Source organism: Dendrobates tinctorius, unplaced genomic scaffold (genome assembly GCF_039654945.1).
Source record: "Dendrobates tinctorius isolate UK_male_01 unplaced genomic scaffold, ASM3965494v1 ptg000165l, whole genome shotgun sequence".
In the NCBI taxonomy this organism is placed as follows: domain Eukaryota; kingdom Metazoa; phylum Chordata; class Amphibia; order Anura; family Dendrobatidae; genus Dendrobates; species Dendrobates tinctorius.
In genome coordinates, this window is record NW_027361832.1 from 25,495,210 (window position 1) to 25,520,071 (window position 24,862).

Genomic DNA, 24,862 nt, shown 5'->3' on the forward strand with positions numbered 1-24,862 from the left:
TACTGTGACTTGAGATGTTGCTGTGATGTTCTCCACACTTAGTAAGGTATATGGTGGAACTATTGCTCACATCTCGATAAGCTAAACATAGTCTATCAAGGTCACATCTGTATATTGTGGAATGAAGTTTTGATAAGAGTTGTTCTATATTCCAGGCGAAGAGCGAGTTGCTATGGAAATGTACAGCGTTTTACCGCCTGACCAGTTACCGAGAAAATTGCTTAGGAAGGTTAATTATCCAACATCAGAAGAATACTGAGCGAAGTAAAATGGGATAGAAATTAAATTGTATAAACAGCCCTAAGGATGAAACTTTTGGCTTATTAAAAAAAATTATACCTAGTGACAAGTGACTGGGTCCAAAAATGGCTCAAAATCAGGTTGTTCTCTGACTTTGATGTTACAAAAGAGTCCTCTGGGATTTTGGTAGAGGAGCCCAGCCAACCCTGAGGGAATCTTTCACTAGGGCTTCACTAGTGTTTTCACGGATATCACTCGGATCTGTGATAGTCTATGGGAACAATCTAGATGTCCGTGATCACCGAGACATGTTCAATTTTGATCCGAGAGTTGAATCAAAATCGGCAATGCAAGTCAATGGGTCCGTGAAAATATTAATTTCTCTACGCATGAGAAAAACTGAGCACACTTGGTCGAGAGTCTGATCAAAATAATCTGTTTTTCTCATGTGAGAAAAACGGACATCTGAATGAGGCCTTAAAGTGATTTTATTGGGGTCATTATCACCTGCTGAACTCTCCCCCATTAAGGGCTTAATTCTGCATTCTGTCTGTAAAAAACAGACCGCACTCGGACCAATTTTATTCAGTGGAGCAGTGCAGACGAGCGGGTTTCTCTTTTTCTTTTTCCATGTACCAAATCTGTGTGTAAAAAAAAAAAAAAAATTGCGACATGTACTTGCTACCTCCATAAATGGGATGATACTCATGAATTAAAGGCTATGAGTACACAAAAAGCAAAAAAATGCTGCTAGCATCCCATTTTTACACATGCACTGTAATTCTTTAACATGGGAAACTTTAAATGGTCTTGTAAATTTTTAATAGCTGAAAAAAACTGATTGCATATGGATGACAAGTAAGAAAAAATTTGTCTGTTCTCTGGAGGAACCTCTGATTTTTTTTTTTTTATGCGCCCGTGTGAACCTGGCCTAAGGGAAATTCATAGTCCAGGAAAAAGAACATTAATTTATCTCTTTAATTAATCATTTGAACCACTCAGCAGCCCCACAGATGTCACCTAATAGTTCTATCATAGATCCATTAGCCACTTGGTGCCATCTGACAGAAGGCTATCACGCTCGGATTGGGAGACCCGCTGCCAATCTGTATCTTGCGATCCCTCATCGGGCTGAGATCTATGGACGTCTGTATGAGCCCTTTGGCGTCTTAAGATTTCTTTTCATGCCCTAATTTTCTGACTTTTATAAAAATTAAAGATATGAAAAAAAAATTATGATTATTATTTATTATGCACCTAACCTCCTTAATTAATATTTTTTTTCTGGTGAAGCTGCTGGATGTCCACATTTGTCACTTATACAGTATTTAGTCTGAATTCATAATTGCATAGTATTGTTGGGAAAAAAATACACCTGTGCTTCCATGAGAAACAGTCCGTACTTGAAAAGCAATTCCCGGCCGCTGCTCTACTGGTCAGAGCCTCAGAGCCAGCTGCATTCTAAACTGGCAACAGCGTCGGACTGGAGCCACCTTGGGCCCTCCAGACCAAATCATTCTTGTAGCTACATAGAAATAAATACAAGACCACCAGTTGTGCGGTAAAGCGCGCTAATATCAGGGTATAATATAAGATAGTACACTTCCTAATGTTATAGATAGAGTTGGCACCCACATTTTGGTGCAGACTCGATGATAAATGCCCCCACTTGTGTATTACCAACTAAACCAATGTGTTATAGCACCAGCGCAATGGATGGCATTAATCTCCTCCTATACGCTGAGAAAATCCGCAGCATGAATTGACCGATGCAGATTTGACATGAAAAATTTGTCAATTCATGCTCTGGATATTCACCACCGATTTTATCCTTTGCAATACAAAGGATCAGGTCAGTGGTAAAGGTGCCACATTACATAGTAGTAAATCAAACAAATAAAGCAGCACTCTGTAGCGCCATAGCGTGCAAATATGAAAATTGAATTGCGTTACTGCACTAGAAATATGAAAAATTGAGACTGGTTAGCGCATAAAATGGCCAATTCATGTGTACCTGGAAGCCACGTTAAGGCGATTCTTGTTTCTAACTTAATGCCAATCCTCTCTTAGGCTAAAGTCTTCATCTGTATGGGAACCTAATGTGAATCCTCTCCTTAGACTGAAATCTATATCTCTGTGGAGGGGTAGGGTCCTGCTGTGATTAAAAACACCTGCGGCTAAGGGTACCGTTACACTAAGCGATGTACCAGCGATCCCGACAACGATATGGATCGCTGGTGCATCGCTAAGTGGTCGCTAGTGAGCTGCCACACAGGCAGACCTCACCAGCGACATAGCAGCGGTCGGGGGTCGCTACTTAGGCATCTTTCACACTTCAGTTTTTTACAATCAGTCACAATCCGCCAGGTTTTGAAAAAAACGGATCCTCAATTTTCTTTTGAGGATCCGTTTTTTTTCTCCATTGACTTTCATTAATGGCGGATTGTGACGGATTGCCGTCCGTTGCATCCGTTTTTTTTGAGGATCCGCCAAATGTTGCTGTCCGTCACCATCCTCAAAGATTTCAAAACGGAGCTTGCAACGTTTTTTTCTCTGGCGGATCCTCCAGACACTCATTTAACCCGAAATTCTTTCTGGGTGCCGGACAAGAAAAAAAATCTCTCTCTCTCTCTCTCTCTCTCTGCTGCGATTCCTTTAAAATTCTTCATTTGTCGGATCCGTCAATAAAACGGACAGGTGGCATCCGTTGTCATCAGGACTAAAACGGATCCGCCATCCGTCTTTTTGGCGGATTTTGACTGAAGTGTGAAAGGGGCCTTACCTGTCAGACGCGGCGATCCTGACGTCCTCCCGCCCGCGTCCACGCGTTGCTCGTCGGCGCCACAGGAAGCTCCCGACGAGAAATGGTCCAGGACGTTCTCGCGCGATCAGCGATAATCAGCGGGGGAGCCGGTCAGAGGTAAGTATCAGACATAGCGATATCACTAGCGATATCGCTGCTGCGTCACAAAACCAGTGACGTTATAGCGATATTGCTAGTGATCTCGCTGTGTGTAACGGGGGCTTAAGAGGTGGAGTGCTTAGTCAGTAGGCTAATGAATGTAAATTTCAAAAAGCAGACCGTCACATCCAAACATAGACACAAATAAGACTAAACCTGATTGGCTGCGCTGTGGCCAGTCAGTGCCTAGACATAACTGCAGCACTGCTCTCCCTGCTGGCTCAACGCACTAACGCAGGGAAGAGCAGTGACATGAAGACATCAGGACGGAACAGCGCTCTGTATGTACAAATGATGAGCCACAGTCTGCAGCAGGCAAGCGTGTCAGCTGTAATGTGAGCATTGCTCTCCCTGTTTGTACGACGCTGGGAGGGGAGAAGTAACGTACACGCTGGGAAGAGTCATGTGTACTGCTTACCTCCCAGCGTGAGACAACCCGGGAGAGCACTGCGCGCATTACAGCTGACATGCTCGCCTGCTGCAGACTGCGGATCATCATTTGTACACAACAAAGCGCTGTTCCGTCCTGATGACATTTTGTGTCACCGCTACTCCCAGCCTTAGACAACCAGGAGAGCAGTGTATTCACGATCACTGATATACTTCGCTATGCCAGCAGGTGCCAGGGATACCCTGACTTACGGCCCCATAGCGGTCGCAGTGTTAGCCGCAGCCTGCGACAAACACTGCCCGCTATTAAAGTAAAATGAATATTCACCCCTCTCCATGCCCGTGGGGGCGTGGGAAAGAGTGAATATTCATTTCTCTTTAGCAGCGGGGACAGGCTTAGCCACAGCAGCCGGCTTCTGCCGCCTGTCACCTACTGCTGCTCCTCTTGGGGGCCCTAGGCAGCTGCTGGCCCTGTATGCCAGCAAGTGTCAGTTTCTGGGCCCACCGGAGAATCCTCCGGTGGGCCAGTCCGACCCTGAATGGCAATATCTTTGATGTGAGATTTGTATCACCAAGGTAGCTAGCCTTGGTGATGTAAAACTGACAACAAGGCTCCAGAACTGATGGTGCCGGGAGGGTTTTTAATGGGTCCGGATTTTAGGAACAACTGGAAGCACTGTGTGGGATTGGTCGTTCCCTCCTCTAATCCAGAAGGTACAACTGATATAAAAGGGCAGCTGAGCTGGTCCACATGTATATGCTGTTCAGTCTTGATCTGAGACTGACTAAGAATACTGTGTGTTTATCCAAATAAGTGAGGCCGTATGCCCGAGAAAGGGCTGTCCATTTACTTTATGCAGTAAATTTATGGACTTCAATAAAACTTCCTGTTTGCACCAAGCGACCTCGTGCCTATACCCACCTCAACATCTACCATAGTGAGTGATCCCTTACAAGACCTGTCGGGTCTGGTGAATCACTGGTTAGATCCGATGATGCAATCTGAGCACAGTCTATATTTCACAGATGTTATTTTTTTCTTTAGAAGGGCTGATGCTTTACATTAGTTTACACCAGTAACCCTTCCATTCATGGTCTGCATTAGGAAGATGATATTGGATGCTGGTAAAGTTCATGTTAAAATGTATTTCTTATAAACAAGCAAATTGGATGATCATTCATTAAAGAGATCCCCAATATCATAATAATATATTATTAAAATATCACTGGCATCATTTTCTACTGTTAAATCCTGGCCACAAGAAGAAAACCTTAATCTTCTATTGTGATGTTCTTATAACTTTACGCACTGAGATAAATTTCCAATCTTGTGATCGTCTTGTCTTTCACCACACTTGGGACATTATAACGATTGTGATCTAATTTTTTTTCATTTCAGATCAGTGCAAGGTTTCAATAAAATAAATATGGTGACTGTCAGTGTCTGGGTTAGAGGACGATGTGACCTCCTGAGACGGGAATGATAGTGGACACTCCCAGGTGAGTCTCAAGGTTTCTACAATGTCCTAAGTACTGTTTAGAGATCTGTTGTCGGTATTGCCTTGTCTGGCGTAGGCCAGTAATATGCAGGTTTGGTTCATGGATTTGTTTATTATTAATATATAAATTATTTAAGTCCTTTTACTCGATGCTTCCTAGAAAAGCGTAGAGGCCGGTTAAGAGGCCAGAGGAACCCAAGGTGAGTCCATCTGGATCAGTTACCCATCATATTTCAGCTTCAGTGAAAGGGGAAGCCATTGTGCCAGTGTGAACAGCATGTAAGTCTTCTAAGGCCTGTTTCACACTTCCGTTTTTGACCATCAGTCAAAATCCGCCAGTTTTTGAAAAAAACGGATCCGCCATTTTTTTTGGCGGATCCATTTTTTTCCCCATTGAGTTGCATTACCGGCGAATCTTGATGGATGGCCATCCGTTGGATCCGTTTTTTTTCTCTCTCTCTCTCTCTCCTTCCCGGGCAGCGTTTAAAATTCTTCATTCGGCGGATCCGTCAACAAAACGGATCCGGTGGCATCCGTTCACATCAGCTAAGAACGGATCCGCTTTCCGCCTTTTTGGCGGATTTTGACTGACACAAAAAACTGAAGTGTGAAACAGGCTTAAGCTGGTGGTGTCTTCTTTTTCTAAGCCGGCAACTTCTTCTAAGGATATGTGCATACGAAGTCTTAGGGTCTGTGCACATGTTGTGGATTCTGCTGCGGATCTGCAGCGGATTTGGCCCTGTGGATCCGCAGCAGTGTCTGCTGCATTGTACAGTACCATTTTAGTCTATGTAAAATGAAAAACGCAGTGCACACGGTGCGGATTTTCCACACGGATTTGCTGCGGTTTCAAAACCGCAGCATGTCAATTCTTTGTGCGGATTCCTCAGCGGTTTAGCACCTGCTCCATGACAGGTGTCAAACCACAGGGGAAAACCGCAGGCTAAACCCCACTAAATCCGCACACACCCTTAGACGTCGGCATATCTATTGAGTTTTTTAAGGTATAGACACTTCAGGAAAACGTTGGCAGTGTTTTTTCTGAACAATCTTTTTTGTCTTTTTAGCTTCCTTTTTATGACAGCTTTTCTAAGTTTGATCCTTCTTTTTTATATTAAGCAAACAATAGAGAGCAGCTCCCAAGCTTAATCCGCCTGACGAATAGTCGTCACTCCTTCTCGGCTTTAAAAGTTCACCGAAATCAAAAAGACTGAGCATACGCACTGCAATATCAAATCACTGCAAGAGTCAATGGTAGGGGAGCAACCAGGTCAGGAGTTGAGGGGAATGATTTCTGCAGGGACAAGATGCTTCCTGTTTCTACATAGAGCAAGGAAAAGAGAAGCGTTTATTGGGTAGAAAGGCAAAATGAGCAATTGTAAGTGCACAGTGCTGTATAATATGATGACTCCAATATATTCAGAGGATAAAAATTTTGAAAGGAGGAGTGCTTTTTTTATGCGCGTTTCAGAGTATACCCTCCTAAAAATATGTATGCACATACCTTAAGGCTTCTAGACGTCTTCATTCAGATGTCTGTACTGTTCCTTTAACTATGATCATATCTTCGGCTTTGGTGGCCAGCGGTTGGGGGTTCAAGTAAGGGCCAGAGTATTTTCTTGGTGGCTTACACTATGCGATTCACCAGACATATGGTGTTATTTTCCATACGTTTAGTTATTGCTAATTTGCTGCTGTGTCCTTTCCTCTGGTTATGGGGTCCCATCTCATTTTGTATGTTACCATGGAACACCCCTCCTGAGGGATCACGCATATAGCTGCACAGTATTTCATGGACACAGGGCTGAAACGGAGGAATATGCAGATCATTGTTCTTTGAAACCCGGTTTGTGACAAGGCACAAAACATAAATCAGAAGGAAGCAAAGGTCTTGAAATTGGCCGAGCATTGAGGCGAGAAGTAAATCCAGCACTTTGTTAATAGTCCGTTGGGCTGGCAGACTATTGCATACAGTTCTGCTTTTGCTGGAGGCGCACATTTACACACATTTATGAATCTGGGTCAGAGTGTTTAGTAGAGTAAGCGGCGTCCTCTACATTATCCAGATTCACCTCCAGCTAGATGGCCTCGGCATTGTCTAACTTCACTCAAGACCGGGAAACTCGTACATACAGGGAGTGTATGGGAAGAGTAGAGCTTCAGCCGAGCCGGCCTGTGCTGAGGACATCCCGTCATCACCAGGAGCTTCATTCACTAATATACTAATTACTGCTATATTTAGACTTTTTTAACCTCTAAAGACATTTTTTTTAACATATTTGGCTTTTATAGTTGTACAGTGTTGTACCAGGCCCTCCTTTATTGGTCACTTGTTTCTATGATACTTTTCCTGATTGTTCCACTCATGATTTTGACTTACAAATGCCGATGTAAAATACTCACCAAATACTGAATGTGTGAACGTGGCCATATAGTATTAATGTCAAAGATAGGTGGTCAATCTCCTAATTCTGGAAATCGGTGTCTGCAAGACCTAATAAAAGGATCTTTTTTTTATACTTTTCATTGACCCTTACGTCACCATCTGGCCAGGTCTCCACGATTCGGCAGCTGCATGGTTCTGAAGACACGCCCACATGCTGGGACCAATGGTAGCAGGATTTGTCTGGTAACATCTGCTGTCATTGGTTACTTCAATGGGCGTGGTTTCAGCTGCATACAATCGCGACTACAGCCATACAGCGTGACAGCCCAGCTTACGGTGGAAATATTATTCCTTTTTTTTTTTTTTTTTTTTTTCATTTACTGCTGTAGTTTAAATTGTTTCTCCTAAATTCATGTAAATGTATTCCAGTCCTTGTGTCAGACAATAAATGTGATTTACTACATTATATCTAGATGCAGTTAGGCTGGAACTCACAAATTCCCGGATTTTATGACCGATGATGTCGTTCTGCATTATATTACTTGTTCCGCGCTTTGTGTTTCCTGAAGTGATGAAGTTGTGATAACACCGGCTTTGTCTCACATTGTCCTTCATGGAGAAAACAGTTTTATCCCTCAGGAAATTTCAGCGTTGATAAACTTCTGTAATAAGTTTCGTGTTATCATAAATGAAAAATTAGAATTTGTTTAAAATTTGTAAAGAAAAAAAATTGCGCAGTAATAATTAAAGACCCAGTACATTATTCTCTAGGGAGAAGGGGGGTGTAAGGTAGCGCTGTCATTCAGATAGGGGACACTCGCTTGGCAGCCAATAAATCACATCTGGCACAGGTTTCTTAACATAACTCCAACAGTCCATGCGGTTTATTAGGCATCATAAACCAGGAACAGCAACCGAAAGTTCATATAAACAGCATAGCGTCCATGACAGAGCTTCACTCTGCTTATCCTGTGGTCACACAGGTTGTGCAATGTCCAGTGCTCAGGCTCTTCAGCCTCACAGATATCTCACCCCGTCAGGGTTTACCTCATGGCTGCTTCAGCTCACTGCAGACGTTCATTCCCTCTCCCTGGGAACTGTCAGACGCTTGCAGCCATTACTCACAGCATTCACGTGCTGTCAGGCAGGAAGCCCCATTTCCCAGCGGGACCTTCCACAACGGACCAACCGGGTCCAAGCATTTACTACATGTGACCTACCCTGGCCACCTTATATGGTCCGTAGCCACACCCGCCGGGTCACATGGCTATGACCTCATCACAGGTCCTTCACACACACACATATACACTTTACTATGGCGTTCTTAAACACACCCCTGGGTGGATTTGTAGATGATTGATCCCGCCCATCTCATCAATCATCTGAAGGCTTCTCCCTGACACATTGGAACGAAAGATCAGCTCTGCTGATCAGCACATAAGCAAGCCTTCATCTCAAGGTCACCCACCTTGACATACATTATGATCATTCATCATCCTACTCCTATTAGGACACTGGAAATGCTTATACACCTGTCCTGGGACACCCACACAGCGACCCCTAGTGGACACAGTGGTCACTACACCGCAGGGGCTGTTATCTGTTTCTTACCCACTTGCATATAAGCTAAGTCTCGGCAGCACGCAGCTCTTAGGCTATGTGCACATGTTGCGGATTTTGATGCGGATCCGCAGTGTTTTTGGATGTGCAGAATTGCGTCAAATCCGCAGTGTAGTGCACAGCCAATGTTAATCAATGGTAAATGAAGAATTGCTGTGCACATGCTGCGGAAAAATCCGCCCAGATTTGCAGTGTTTTTTTTTTTCCGCAGCATGTCAATTCTTTTTGCGGAACCGCAGCAGCGTTTTCAGTCTGGCACATCTCTATCTCTCTCTCTATCTATCTATCTGCAGCTGCAGGGACTCAAACACATTATTCAAGCACGCCAAAGACACTCCGTTAGAACCCGAGCATGCTCAGATACACCTTATCCCAGCACATTAGCTCAACACTAGACCTCAGTCTTAGGTCCATTTAATATCAGGTGGATTTTTCATTATAACTGTAGAAAAAGCTGGGTCACAAATCCTGTACAGTCCCTTCGTACCTATGCAGATGAGAACTTTTTCTTAAAGAGGTATTCTCATCTCCAAGATCCTATCCCAATATGTAGTAGATGTAGTAATAAAATACCTCCAATGAGAAATGGAGTATAGTTCTTCTGATCCATTATGTCACTTACCCTATGTGCAGGGCATTACATTAGCCATGGAAACGACCACTGACAGCTGTCACCATATGAGTGGTCATAGCCATGGATACCTAAGCTACTGAAATGCCTGCACATGGGGTAAGTGACGTAGCAAATCAGAAAAACTAGACTACATTTCTAATTGGAGGTATTTGCTAATACTATTATTACACCTACTACAGATTGGGATAGGATCTTGAAGATGGCAATACTCTTTTAAGGACCCCATATACATTAAACTACGGGTGGCCAAACTTGCCCACTTCTCTCAACAGATATCAGAGGAGGCAACAATCCGGCCTGTTGAATTTCAACTGCTGACCCGTGTGTTCTCTGGCGGAGATCAAGGAGTCTGGCAGCGGTTCTCTCATGGAGGACACAGCAGTCCTGTGTTTGGGACATTAGGAGCGGTAACTGACGGCAATGGTAGGGGTCTTTAGCTGTGCTACACTTGGACAATGCCATTACCACTCCAGTGTAGCTATAACTATATTTCTGTTATCAGATATCTGCTTCTCAGCAGTTTTAGCCCATTAACAAGTGATAAATCAACCATATAGTAGTCCACGAGCGCTCGGTTACTGGCCGACACAGGCTGACTAATACTGAACGGGGAATAACTATGGTTACTATAACCCTCCTGTCCCCATACCTCCTCATGTTGTCGGTGGCACATCCCCGTTTACGTGACGATGACGTGCTGCCGACAACTATGATTTTATGCCCATTTTCTGAGGTGTGAGCATTTTTCCAGTTAGTCGGGTGATTGGCAACTTGTTTACAAGGGCCAACAATCGGGAATAATCATTTATACTGTACACTGCAGCCAATCTGAAGAAAGAAAACTGCAGTATAAACCCAAGACCTCCCGAAGGACAATGTGGCCACCATGAACCACTAGAACATCCAGTTTTTAGCTAAAATGTCTGTGTGGAAGATTGTTTAGCGGATGATCGTTCAACCGGGAACCTACGACTTCCTAATGTGTGGCCATCTTAAAATTTAGTAAGGGAGATCTATTTTGATAAGTACATGGAATGGATTAAGAATTGTCTTTGTCACACCAAGTTATCATCAGGGGCTTTAATTTCCTTTGTTTCATGACGAAGAGCCTGAAGATTACATCTACTGTGAAGAAATGTCCTCCATAGAAAGCTGAACACTGACCAGAGACAGTATATGGCTTGTATTTGGCTTGCTGAGGGGATCTCGCTGGGGAAAAACACTTGGCCGCAGTCCCTTTCTTGAAATATTTCTTGGATATTAGATCTGGACTATCGCTGATCAGCGACATGTCAGCCATTGGCTGAAGTGAGTGTAGCCTTCAGTGTAAACCTCTTGTCCTATGAGCACCGTTTCTTTGGGGCCACCAGTATAGCTAGTGCCAGCAGCGCTCTCAGCCTGTCCTGGCATCAGTCCTTCCAGCCGTAAGTGTTGGTAGCCGTTTATTAGATGTGTTAATGCGCGGTATGGCCGTTTTCTTTTCATCATTTATTTATAAGATGATTTATTAATGATCATTATTTTCCTCATTATACATTTCTCAGTTGATGCCGGAAGCTCCCAACCGACAACTTTTTTTCTTCTAAAATCTTTCCTGCTTGTACTATAAAAAAAAGATGTTTAAAGGCGCAATAAACATAAAGAATGGTTCCACTAAGCTGGAGAGATTTCTCCTACCTCTGTCTGCAGGATTGTCTACATTTTCCTGAAGAAAATTCTGAATTTGTTGAATTCCTGCAGAGAACACAGGATAATATTCTGCTGATCTGTCGTATTTTCGCCCAGTTTAGTTTTATACTATACTAATTGTGGGTTTATGGAGCATCAATCACCAGCCTTTTTATTTAAAGGGGTTGTCCACTACTCTGAATTGCTATGTTTCCGCTCAGTAACATCATAACACCTATACTCCAGTCCGTTGCCGTCGCCATTCCAGACTTGTTGCCACTGGTTCTAAAGAGGCTAACATGACATTGTTGCAAGCGGTGATTGGCTGCAGGAATTGCATGACATAATATTGTCACATGAGCTGTGTCATGCAATGCCTGCAGCCAATCAGTGCTAATAATAATGTCACATGAGCCGTGATGGAGCCTGCGCCACCACCGCTGGAACGTCGTAGTTGAGTATAGCTGCTATTATTTTACTGGGGGAAATAATAGGAATTAAGAACTTATTTCAAGTCTCCAAATAGTAGAAACAACAAGGCACTCAGATATTAATTAGTTCGTAGAAGGTGCACAAGTAGGGTTTCCAGCCCACTTAGTAAGCAATACAAAAACTTGGCACTCATAAACTGGTGAAAAAATGATTTCTCTATTTATTGGCATCCAGATAAATATTTGCTTAACGTTTTCGGTCCAATAACGGACCTTCATCAGAGATTCTCTGGGTGCTGGATATAAGGGCACAAAGGCAATGAAGCATTATAGTATTGCGACCTAAGCCGCTAGGAGTATTGCGCTGCAGCTGACGGCCCCTTCAGCGCGCGGTGTGTGTAGGACGCGTCCTCCACATAGCGGCACACACCGCGCGCTGAAGGGGCCGTCAGCTGCAGCGCAATACTGTAGCGCTTCATTGCCTTTGTGCCCTTATATCCAGCATCCAGAGAATCTCTGATGAAGGTCCGTTATTGGACAGAAAACATTAAGCAAATATTTATCTGGATGCCAATAAATAGAGAAATCATTTTTTCACCAGTTTATGAGTGTCAAGTTTTTGTATTGCTTATTTCAATTCTCCATCATCACTACTGGCCACAATTTTCTAAATAAACTGTCATTTTTTTTTATTTTTATGTTTTATAATTTTGTCTGGAATGGAAGTTTGACACATTACAAATCACTTTTATTAGGGGATTTGTCTTCATTCCTGTAAAAAAAATTCATGTAGGTGACTTCTGAACCCCTGAATCTATTTGCCTACCTTCAGCTGAATTGATAATGGAACATTCTCATTTGGAGTACAGATGATGGCAGTCAAAGTGTCGGCTGCTGTCTCCTCCTCTGATGGTTGGTGCTGTATCAGAACAATCTCCAACTGCAGCTCATCTCCTGAAGGTAATGAGACACAGGCGCTGAGCCATCACTGCCATCTTCTGTACTCTAAATGACTGGGGAAAAGTAGGGATTTGGAATGAAGAATGAACACAAGAATGCTAATAAAGTGGTTTGTCAAGGTTGATCACTTTCCATGCTGGACAATATTATTAAAAAGTATATAAATCAATGTTACTCTTTAAGTAAAAAGGACAGCCATACAGATGAGTGACTCTGTAAAGGGGAAGCACGCTGACCCAGAATACAGAATTCTGCTGTTAAATTTGCTTGCACCACAGAATAATTAGCCATTGTTAGTCCCTTGGGCTCCTCACACAGGCTATATTTTATCTATGACATTTGCATTTGACATCCAGTTGCATTTTTATAGAATAAGGTCACAGCTTAGTGCTTATATTACATCTCAATAAGTAGTAATCATTGGGACTGGTAAAAAAACAGAATGCCCGTCACCTTCAAATGGGCTAAACCCAGACCTCTTCCTTCGGTGCTGTGAAGCAAGAGCCAGCATGATGGCTCAGTGGTTAGCACTGCAGCGATGGCGTCCTGGGTTCAAATCCCAGCAAGCACATCATTTGCAAGAAGTCCACCAGGTTCTCCGGTTTCCTCCCACACTCCAAAGACATACTGATAGGGAATTTAGATTGTGAGCCCCAATGGGGACAGTGATAATGTCTGTAAAGTGCTGCGGAATAAATATGTTGGCGCTGTATAAGTGAGTAAAAATAAATATTGTTTCAAAATCAAAATAAGGAAGGGGATGGGGAGTTGGAGATGAAAAGAAGACGGTTTTAAGATTACTAATCCACTGGAATATGCCAGAAAAAGGAAATTTAGGAGGTGCCCATTCACATTTGATCTGGCGGCCCCAATTATGGCAGTTGTGGGTAAAGTACAGATGTTTTCAGTCACCCCATACATTCGTTACTAAATGTTTTTTGACCAACCATAGTTGCATGTAAACTTCCCTAAACACATACAATGCTCCAGAAACTTGTCTCATGTACAGCTCTGGCAAAAATTAAGAGACCACTGCAAAATTTTCAGTTTGTCTGATTTTCCTCTTTATAGATATATATTTTGAGTAAAATGTAAATTGCTCTTTTATTCTATAAACTACTGACAAGATGTCTTCGAATTTCCAAGCACTAAATTTTGTATTTATTTTCAAAAAATGAGAAATGGTCAAAATAACAAAAAAATGCAGTGCTTGCAGACCTCAGATAATGCTAAGGGAACAAGTTCATAATCATTTAGAAACAACAATACTAATGTTTTAACTCGGGAAGAGTTCAGAAATCAATATTTTGTGGAATAACCATGATTTTTAAAAACAGCTTTCATGCGTCTTGGCATGCTTTCCACCAGTCTTTCATACTGCTTCTGGGTGACCTTATATCACTCCTGGTACAAAAATTTAAAGGGAATCTGTCACCCCATTTTTGGCCTATAAGATGCGGCCACAGCCATCAGGGGCTTATCTACAGCATTCTGTAATGCTGTAGATAAGCCCCCGATGTAACCTGAAAGATAAGAAAAACGAGTTAGATTATATTCACCCCGGGGTCTGGTCCGGTCCGATGGGTGTCGCGGTCCGGAGCCTCCTATCTTCTAGCGATGACGTCTTCCTTACTTCTGCCCCGGCTCCTGCGCAGGCGTACTTTATCTGCCCTGTTTAGGGCAGAGTAAAGTACTCCAGTGCGCAGGCGCCGGACCTCTCTGACCTTTCCCGGCGCCGCGGGAGAAGTAAGGAGGACGTCATCGCTACAAGATGGGAGGTGCCGGACCGCGACACCCACTGCACCGCACCGCGCCCCCCGATGAGTACAAACTAACTCGTTTTTCTTATCTTTCAGGTTACATCGGGTGCTTATCTACAGCATTACAGAGTGCTGTAGATAAGCCCCTGATGGCTGTGGCCGCATCTTATAGGCCAAAAATGGGGTGACAGATTCCCTTTAAGCAGTTCTTCTTTGTTTGATGGCTTGTGACTATCCATCATCCTCTTGATTACATTCCAGCGGTTTTCAATGGGGTTCAGGTCTGGAGATTGGGCTGCCTATGACAGGGATTTGATGTGGTGGTCCTTCATCCACACATTGATTGACCTAGCTGTGTGTCATGGCACATTGTCCTGCTGGAAAAAACAGTCCTCATAGTTGGGGAACATTGCCTAAGCAGAAGGAATCAACGGTTTTTCCAGGATAACCTTGTATGCGGCTTGATTGATACGTCCTTCGCAAAGATTAACCTGCCCAATTCCAGCCTTGCTGAAGCATCCCCAGATCATCATCGATCCTCCACCAAATTTCACAGTGGGTGCAAGACACTGTGGCTTGTACGCCTATCCAGGTCCCTGTCTAACCATTAGATGACCAGGGGTTGGTCAAAGCTGAAAATTAGACTCATCAGGGAAGATTACCTTACTCCAGTCCTCTATGGTCCAATCCTTATGGTCTTTGGCAAACTTCAGCCTGGCTCTCCTTTGCTTCTCATTGATGAAGGGCTTTTTTCTAGCTTTACATGACTTGAGCCCTGCCTGTAGGAGCCTGTTACGAACTGTTCTTGCCGTGCACTTCACCCCAGCTGCCATTTGCCATTCCTTTTGTAGGTCACTTGATGTCATCCTGCGGTTGCTGAGTGACATTCGAATAAGATGACGGTCATCCCGGGCAGGGGAGATTCGTTTTCGCTCTCTGCCAGTCTGTAGCTTTGTTGTCCCCAATGTCTGCTGCTTGACCTTGTTGTAATGGACTGCCGTCTTCGAAACTTTAAGGCTGTGGCGTTTTTTTGCGCTTTTGCGGTGTTTTTAAATGCGCGCTTTTGCTGCGAAAATGCAAAAAAACAGCATCCCATGCATTCCTATGGGCTTCTGCAATGCTGTGCTAATGCTGCTGATTTTCCCGCGGTGGAATCGCATCACGGAAAAATAAGCAGCATGCTCACTAATTTTGCGGAATCGCGGCGATTCTGCACCCATAGGATGGCAGTGTTCTGCTTACTTTCCGCATGTGGCTGTGCCCACCATGTGAAAAGTAAGCAGAACATTTGCGGATGGTACCCACGGTCCGGAGGAGAGGAGACTGTCCTCTGGGTACCATATCCCTGTAAAAAATAGAATTAAAATAAAAAAATCATCATATTCTTACCTTTCAATGTCCCTCGCAGGGTCACCAGGCTTTAGCGATGCTGCTAGCAAGTCCCGTTCCCAGGGATGCATTGCGGCAATGACCTTTGATGACGTCGCGGTCTCACGACACCGTAGCGGTATCGCAAGACCGCAACGTCATCAAAGGTAATTGTCGCAATGCATCACTGGGAACGGGACTTGCTGGGAGCATTGTGAGGATTGGGAACGCTGTGCGGGACGTCGAAAGGTAAGAAAAACACCATTTTTGTTTTTAACATTAGATCTTTTTACTACTGATGCTTCATAGGCAGTCTCAATAGTAAAAAGTTGGTCACACTCGTCAAACACTATGTATGACGAGTGTGACCAACCTGTCGATCAGTTCTTCAAGCGATGCTACAGATCGCTTGGAAAACACTAGTGTTCTGCAAGCTAATTACGCTTGCAAATCGCTAGTTTTTCCGGGAAAATCGCGGAAATTTAAAATGCGTTTTTTTCCGCGGAATGGAATTCCGGAATTTCCGCTGTAACTTCCACGGGAATTCCGTGACGTGTGCACATTGCCTAAGGACGAAGGCAACATGACGCTCACTGTATCCCTCTGCTAGTAAAGCCAGAATTGAGCCCTTCTTTTCCTCACTCAAGACTTCTCTGGCATGGTTGAAAGTTATTTTTTCATTCCTATTACTTTTGGGATATTATTAGCACTTGTTTTCCAATCCAGCTTGTCCTATTGCAAGAGGATTCTCATTGATGAAAGGCTTTTTTCTAGCTTTACATGACTTGAGCCCTGCCTGTAGGAGCCTGTTACTAACTGTTCTTGCCGTGCACTTCACCCCAGCTGCCATTTGCCATTCCTTTTGTAGGTCGCTTGATGTCATCCTTCAGTTGCTGAGTGACATTCGAATAAGATGACAGTCATCCTGGTCAGTGGAGTCTCGTTTTCGCACTCTGCCGGTCTGTAGCTTTGTCGTCCCCAATGTCTGCTGATTGACTTTGTTGTAATGGACTGCTGTCTTAGAAATTTTAAGGATGGAGGCAACATGATGCTCACTGTATCCCTCTGCTAGTAAAGCCAGAATTGAGCCTTTAATTTCTTCACTCAAGACTTTTCTTTTCAACTCCTTTGGCATGGTTAAAAGTTATGTTTTCATTCCTATTACTTTTGAGATATTACTAGCACTTGTTTTTCTATCCAGCTTGTCCTATTGCAAGAGGATTGTGAACACCACAGCAGGGTTTTTTTTTATACTTTCCTTTATTAAATAAGATTTGGTTCAGGTGATCATCTAATCAGAGGCACATTAAGTAGAATGAGGTGTACTCTCGTTGGAAATCAACGGACACTGGAATGGAATGGCTGTCAGACATGGAGAGAAGCTGATTTTTATAAAGCTGTGCAGTGGTCTCTTAATTTTTGCCAGAGTTGTATGCTAGGAAAACATTCATTTGGATTATATCTGCCCCCAAAGAAACGTCTAGTTTTACTGTATAGCGTAAATTAGTAGATTGTGATATACTCCGATATTATGTGGTGTGAACCCAAATTTGGGAATAATTCAAATCATATTATGAATTCTAGAAATATATCAGTGAGAACCTTTACTGATAGGCCGGGGTCACACTAACCGACGCAAAATACGGTCCGTAGTTTACATGCGTAATACGGATGAATGACCCCTAAATAGTGCTCCGTATATCATCCTTAAGCAAGGTGTGGTCGCGTATTTTACGCATGTCAGCATCCGTATGTAATCCGTATGGAATCCGTATTGCGAGATTTTCTTGCAGGCTTGCAAAATGGACATTTAACGGTTTTGAGGCCTGCCAACTATTTAAATCATTAGCCTGCACCCTATTGCCTCAGGAACAGGTGGCAGCCTCCATTCTGTCCATTTGTGACCTTGCCTACACTAGGTGTGTTGCTGTGGTATGTGCAACATGGCAGACAGTCTGAGTTTCAACACAACTGAGCAGGTTCTCTTCAACTGGCTTTTGTCACGCCGCTTTGGTCAACCATACCCAGTGATAGTGGATCCGCGGAGGAGGAGACGCATATGGGTACATCCAGTTTTGAGGCAACGACTCACAAGAGGTCATTTTCACCGCCTCTATTCTTCTCTGCGGGAGCATCCTGCAAAATTCTACCAATACTGTCGCATGAGCCTTGCAACATTTGATCGACTCTTGGAGACAGTGCGCCCTGGGATAACCTTTCAGGACACAAGGATGCGCAAAGCTATATCTGCAGAGGAGTGACTTCTACTCACATTACGGTATGTACTACACAACCACATTCTCTATGTTCATAAAGTGTTGACCAAAGTATGTATTTTTGGCTTCTTAGTCTAATTGTAATGCCCTCATCTTATTCCACATATGTTGAAACTTACAGACCAGAATGTTAGGTCTAATATGTACTGAATATCACTTAGTCATTGTGCGACCAAATATGTGTGTGTTAGTAGATCTGAAATGCTAACAAGTTTGGTATGTATGTACCTGCTTTTTGGTTAATTTGTGCATTCTAAAATGTTCCTTTTCTGTTGTTCTTCAGCTTCCTGTCCACTGGCCTGTCTTATGCCGCCCTCCACCATGAGTTTCTCATTGGAAGATCTACCATTTCTGGCATAGTCAGGTCGACATGTAGTGAAATATGGACAAGACTACATCAACTCGTCATGCCCGAGCCCAGGATGGAAGACTGGTTGAGGATATCAAGGGACTTTGAGGGGGAATGCCAGTTTCCTAATTGTATTGGGGCCCTTGATGGCAAACATATCCGGTTGCGTAAGCCGCCGAACTCTGGCTCCCAATTCTTCAATTATAAACAATACTTTTCTTTTGTATTGTTGGCTCTGGTCGACCCTCAATACAAGTTTATAATTGGTGACATTGGGGCCTATGGAAGGACGGGAGACTCTCGAGTCTTCAATACTTCCATTATGGCTCGGCGGCTACGCACCAACCAGTTGGATCTACCACCACCACGCCAGCTACCAGGCTCCACTCAAGAATCTGTCCCTTATGTCCTTGTGGCAGATGAGGCGTTTCAGTTAATGTGCAATGTCATGAGGCCATATCCCCGGCGCAACCTGGACCACCAGCGCAGAATTTTTAACTTGCGCCTATCACGTGCTCGGCGACTGTTGTAGTGTTCCTTTGGCATTCTTTGCGCCAAATGGCGGGTATTCCAGTCTGCCATTCAGCTGAGTGAGCAAAATGTTAATGAAGCAGTTAAAGCCTGTGTGGTTCTTCATAACTTCACCAGGATACATGATTGTTCCTCCTCTGCTGGTGTTGTGCGTGGGTTGGACAATGTGCGTAGGGCGAGACCACCTATCAACCCTCAACGTAGACCGCTCTCTGGCCTCAAAGTGCGTGATATTTTCACAAATTAATTTGTCACCTGAGGGGGAAACTTCTTGGTATGCTGTGTCTATGTTATAATTTTTTGGTTCATGTGTGTCTAAATATATAAATTTCTTCCCCTTCTGATTCTATGAGTGTTTAATTGCATTGGTAAGCGTATGTTAGTATGCTGACACTGTTTTTTAGAATTGAGAAAGAGACGTAAAATGTAGTAGACAAATGTTTACTTTTGCCTTTTGTTTTGTTTTGTTTTGTTTTTTTAAAGCTAAACATATTATTGCCATATGAGAACTGTGGCAATGGGCCAAATTGGCCTTTTTGCAGTTGTGAACATTTTTTCCAAGTAACATTTTCACACATAGAAAAAAAAAAACAAAACATTATGCAATACCAAAATGGCTACATTATAAATTTTGGTAAGTTGCGGAAGGAGAAGGCGGAAGACCAGCCTGTGGTTGCTGCTGGCTACTTTGCCCAACATCGCCCTGTGTGGGGCCATACTGTTGCCCATGATGTGGGTAGTGTACTGCCTCCTGGGATTGTTGTGAGTACTGGCCAGAGTGAAAATGAAGAGGGGCATCTTGTTGGGTCTGGTAGGCCCGTGTCTCATACCCACCAATATATCCATGTCGTCCCCAACGAGGTTGGAACCAGCCTCCATCACTGGGTGGGAACAAGTGGCCATAATGGTGAGGTTGGCTAGAGCCAGACATATGTGGCTGCTGTTGGGAAGGTTGGGTAGGGGGAGGAAGGGGGTGAGGTGTAGGCCCACGTATTTGAGGATCCTCAGAGCCTGCTTGAGCAAGCATGTGTGTGGGGTGTCTAAGGCGCATTAGATTTGTGGGTGAAAGCTGCCACCTCTCCAGATATTCAAATAATTCATATGGGGTATTGGGGTGTGTGCAAGCATCAAGCAGGATCTGAAAACATCCTCAAATACGGAGCCTCACCTCACGGGAAAGGGCACGAAGATAAAGGGCCAGGCTGCGCGAGTATGCCTCCTCGCCATCATCATTATTGACTCTAGCCAAATAGTTGAGGACCCCAGTGTCCACATTTGTACGTGTATCTTGGGCAGGGATCTGGCGCCTTCTACTTCCTCGCCGGGATGGTCCAGCAGGCTGTGGGGAGCCCCGGATCTGGGCAGTTGGGCTGCTGCTCATGTTGCCCTGCTCCTCCTGTATGGCTGATGGTGCAGCAGCAGACGGTCCTGGTTGTGGATGTGGTCCTGGTGGTAGGGTTTGTTGCACAGGCACTGGGTTTTCCTGAGAGGATTCTTCATCCATGCTGCTTGTAGGGGGAGAAGATGGGCCAGCCACCTCATCACCTACAGGATCAATGATGGGCTCTGTATCTGAGCCAGTTCCTCTCTCCGTAAGGTTGGACTGAGTTCTGTTATGAAATAGAACAGAGCCAAAAATAAATCAATATTTTTGGCCCTGTAAAGTATCTGTGTAATGTGGTGTGAGGTATCTACTTACGGTCTCAGATCCAGAATAGGGGAGAGGAAGGAGAGGCGGTCATAATAGATGTATTTCCTCTTTAGATGGCCCGCATCACCACTCCTGGACCGCTGCTGACGTTCCCGCCTGTATTTGTCGCGGATGCTGCGCCAGCGTCTATCACATCTTCCACTGCAATGTGACAGGAAATTTCACATATTTGATATGTCAAATTTGCTACCAGTATCCTAGGCATGTGGCCTTCTGGGGTGTGCTTTCTACCCAGGGTGGCATATATAATTGGGGCATCCAGGCCAGATACACAGGGTCACAGTAGTTCATGTATCAAGTAACTACACTTACTAACTTGGTTGGCTAGGAGGATGAGGAGCTTGTGGCCTGTGCCAAATGATGGCAGTGTAAAACCATGGGTCACATCAAAATCTACCCGCCTCATGATGAAAAAAGTACAAGCACAGGAAGGGGTGGGCTGATTCTATATGCATTTTTTGAAGTGAGGTAATTTTAAACAGTTTTTGGGTTGTACTTACTCAGTTGCTGCTGCTCCTCACGTTTCCGATCACCAAAATCGTGGAACATCTGGTGACATATGCGCCTCCATGATGCCTCCTTTCTTGTCCGGTTGGCATAATGGGCATCACGTTGCTCCCAGATTTCCGGTCGCTCCTGCACTAGTACAATCAGCATCTCCACATTGAGGAAATATGGCGCCATGACGCTGCTGTACTCCGTGGACGCGTACTTCCTGGATGTCTGGAGCGCTTTTTGAGCTCATTTGCATGTGTAAATGATGGATTGGGCCATTTCCTGGCAGCAGCCAAAAGACCTGCGTATTTCTCGCAAGTCACACGTGTGGTCCGTGTGTAATCCGTAGTATTTTTTGCGCACCCATAGACTTGCATTGGCGAACTACGGGCGTAGTACGCTGACAATCGCAGCATGCTGCGATTGGCACGGACCGTAGAATACGGATGAGAAATATACGGCTGGTGCGAGGGACCCCATAGAGAATCATTGGTCCGTGTGTAATGCGTGCTTTTTACGCCTCTCACTCGTCCGTATTCCTCTCTAGTGTGACCCCGGCCACAGCCAGTATACCATGACGTGTGTAAACTTTAACACATTCAGTATTTGGTCAGTTTTTTTTTAAGCCACAACCAGGAGTGGGTGATAAATCCAGAAGTGGTGACATGTTTCTATTATACTTTTCCTCTGGTTGTTCCTCTCCTGGTTTTGGCTTACAAATGCTGATGTAAAATACTGACCAAATAATGAATGTGTGAATGTGGCCTAACAGCGATCCAACACCTGCTGGAAAAGTGCCCCAAGAAAATGAATCCCGCTCAGATAAACCTGATAATCCCTTCGGTCACTGCCTGGCCCCGCCAGCAGCTTCCAATACGACACCTGTCTGTAATATACAGGAGGTCCGTAATATGCGGCCCCTCGCCATGCCTGACCTGCATCGTGCCCCATAAATCTCCGGTACACACACTGATTGTCAGGACATGATGGATGCCGCAGCGTTCACACTTCTCCCGCTCATTATCATATGGTAATACTTTATCTGGTCTATGAACAGATCGATACGTCCTCCTCAGCAGGGCCGGCGTCTCGTTCTTTGGATCTCCCGTCTTGTATATGGCCACAGCTGCTTATTATACATACATTGTCTATCAATCAGCCCTTGTGCCTTATCTTATCTGGAAGGGGTTATTTCATTAGTTTTGTATATGACATGAGCCTCTTCTGCTTTCTGGTCACCATGTATCTTCATTGGCTTTGAATTTTATCTCTTGGTTACAGATTAACATCTGCCTTTTGTATACGGTCCCATATACGTATTGGGCTCCGTCATATATCCAGATGTCATCCATTTGTACCCAGCCGTCATATCATCAATAGATGCGTGCTTTCAGTCTCCGGTTTGCGTCCCTTCGTAACGGATCCGGTTTTACTGTTGTATCTCTGAGAACCTCTGGGCATGTGCAGCGCTTGGCAAACACAACATCCCTGACCAACTTCCATTATAATCCATCTCCCAAAGACTTCAATGGTAAGAAAACAAAACAATGGATGCAAGTGGGCAGACAGTTATCTGATCCAGCTAAGCAACAGATTGAGACATTTCCCTCCCAATTCAAATAAATTAATTCTGCATCTGTTCATTTTTATTCATGGTTTTCTTATCCAAAAATGGATCTAAAGATGCAAATAACTATGTGACATGTGATCATAACCTTAGATTAAACATCCAATATCGGCGCATTGGGCGAACAATCATGATGTTAGGGGAGAGAAGGATCTGACTTGTAGAGCTTTCACGGCTGATGCATTTGTTCTCCAGGTGAGGAGCTGCTGTGGAGGAGTCTGCCGGCAGCTCTCATCTCATAGAGAACACAGGGTCGCTCAGTCGAGAATATAACTGTAGACTTGGGAGGGTGCACAGTGATCCAGTGTGTATAAGGGCCTACCAGCTGGATCTACACTTTAACTCTCAGCCAGTTTCCTCTTTGGTGTAAAGCCATTCTGCCCTGCCCACCGTCCGCATTCAGTCGAGCCTGCGTGTTTGCTGAACACCTATGATGGCAGCTTCTGTTCCCTGAGGGCAATAGACTCTAATCGTACTTCCGCTCCTAAACTTGGATTTTGGAGGAAATTCAGGTCCCACCCATACACAATGTACAGGTGTCGGGAGCAGTCAGACGGCTGTATAAGGCTAGTTTCACATTTGCGGAAGGCCGAGCTGTGGAGGGATGCAGACTTCCTCCGTGAAGCTTCGCCCACTGCCGCACCTCCTCCGGTCAGCTCCGCCTACGTCCACATGCGGCATGCATACCTATCTTTAACATTGGCTACGCAGACCGTGCGGATGTATGCGGATGCCTCCGCATGCGTCGTTTTGAAGATGCGGCGACCACATCAAAATTGCAACTTGATGCATTCCATGCGAGTCGCCGCATCGTCAAAACGACTCATCCGCATGACCTGTGTACCCAATGTTAAAGATAGGTACGCAGACCGCATGTGGACATAGGCGGAGCTGACCGGAGGAGGTGCGGCAGTGGGCGGAACTACACAGAAGAAATCATCGGCCATCCACAAATGTGAACCTAGCCTAACACAGACGAGGATTGTAACTGGCCAGCGGCTCTCCTGACCGGAGCATGACAGCTTGTATTTCTATGCAGCTGTCTCACTCAAGTCAGCAGAGCCGACAGCCAGTCCGTGCATTGCTATGCGATCCTCGTCCGTGTTATACGGCCGTCTGACTGCGCCCTTAGACAAACCGTCACAGTTTTCTAAATATCTAATGACTACTTTGGGATAATATCCCAATGTATGGTCACACTCATGTACTTGGAATACTCCGAGTGTTTGTGTTTTCTGTGGAAGAATACTGTAAGGCCACATTCACACATTCAGTATTTGGTGAGTATTTTACCTCAGCATTTGTAGGCCAAAACCAGTAGTGGAAGAATCAAAGGAAAAGTATAATAGAAGCACGTCACCACTTCTGCATTTCTCACCCACTCCTGGTTTCCGCTTTAAAATACTGCTGTGAAATACTGACCGTGTGAGTGTGGCTTAAGCCTCCCATACTTCACAGGATCCCATTTTTTCTCTCTTACATTTCAGCCTATGGGTGTCGTATCTCATTGTACACCTCTACAGTGGGACACATCACAACCTTCCTTAGGAGATGCTCGTACTTTGGGAGAGTTGGGCTTAGGCTGTGTTCACATGTCCAGTAATCATCAGTTAGAGCGGATCTAGCAGCAATCCGTTTACAAAAAATAGTTGTACAGTCACAACTTTACTTGGGTATAGAAACCTGATTTTAACTGGAACCGTATTTTTTGTTTTCACATTGAAGTCTATGGAAAATGGATCTATTAATTGGCCATCCATTTTTCTTTCGTTTGAAAGGAATCTGTGTTTTTGATTACTGGATCATTTTCAAATGGGAAGAAAACAGATTGTGTCTGCACAACTTTTTTTTGTCAACTGATTGCTGCTGGATCTGTTCTAACAGCTGATTACTGGGCACATGAACACAGCCTAAGTTCACATGCCCAGTAATAATCCGTTTGACACCGATCCAGC

The 24,862-nt window shown here is 44.3% G+C and overlaps 1 protein-coding gene across 2 annotated transcripts in view; it reads left to right on the forward strand.

The window, feature by feature from the left end:
- The window catches only part of PAG1 (phosphoprotein membrane anchor with glycosphingolipid microdomains 1), a 248,022-nt gene that overhangs the window by 147,542 nt on the left and 75,618 nt on the right, over positions 1–24,862 (forward strand). For both annotated transcript variants that reach the window (XM_073550600.1, XM_073550599.1), the window contains one exon: positions 4,992–5,092. The gene's annotated coding sequence lies outside the window, so the exon portion shown is untranslated. The remainder of the gene's footprint in view (positions 1–4,991; positions 5,093–24,862) is intronic.